The sequence below is a fragment of the Ovis aries genome, chromosome 1 (assembly GCF_016772045.2).
Source record: "Ovis aries strain OAR_USU_Benz2616 breed Rambouillet chromosome 1, ARS-UI_Ramb_v3.0, whole genome shotgun sequence".
Taxonomy (NCBI): Eukaryota; Metazoa; Chordata; class Mammalia; order Artiodactyla; family Bovidae; genus Ovis; species Ovis aries.
In genome coordinates, this window is record NC_056054.1 from 20,208,142 (window position 1) to 20,208,697 (window position 556).

Here is a 556-nt window from a genome sequence, read left to right on the forward strand (position 1 = left end):
GCGTCCCGCCGCAGCCCGGAGCCCTGAATCAAGCGCGGTAGTTTCAAGCGGTGACCAATCCTAGGACAGCACTGTTTCGCGTCAGTTGTTGCGGAGGTTCAGAGCCACGCGTCTCTCACAGATAACAGTTCTAGCCGTTGCAGGTATACCCGTGCTCGGTTTCTGCGAGTCCATCCGTTACGACTCAGAGGACAGACAGAGAGTCTCAGTTACCCTCCTAAGTATCGGGCCTAGAAAGAGACTCCAGGCTACTCGCTCCAAACACGTAGAGCAGCACTAGCTTCTTTTTTGGAAGCCGCTGGCCGACGTCCAGTCAGGAGCTGTAGTGCCAAAATTCTTACGCGACTTGCTAGAGAAGCAAAAAGTTGCTTTCCTCGAGGAAGGCAGACCAGGGAAGAAAGGTACCCGGTAGAACCAGGCGGTGCAGGCGGGGGATATCCTTGGGTTGGTTTGGGACTGGGTCCTGGCCCTTTAAACTCGAGGGGGAGGATCCGGAAGTGGATAGGCGGGGCGAAGGGCCCTGCTATATAAGAGGACCCAACCGCGCGGGGTCTCC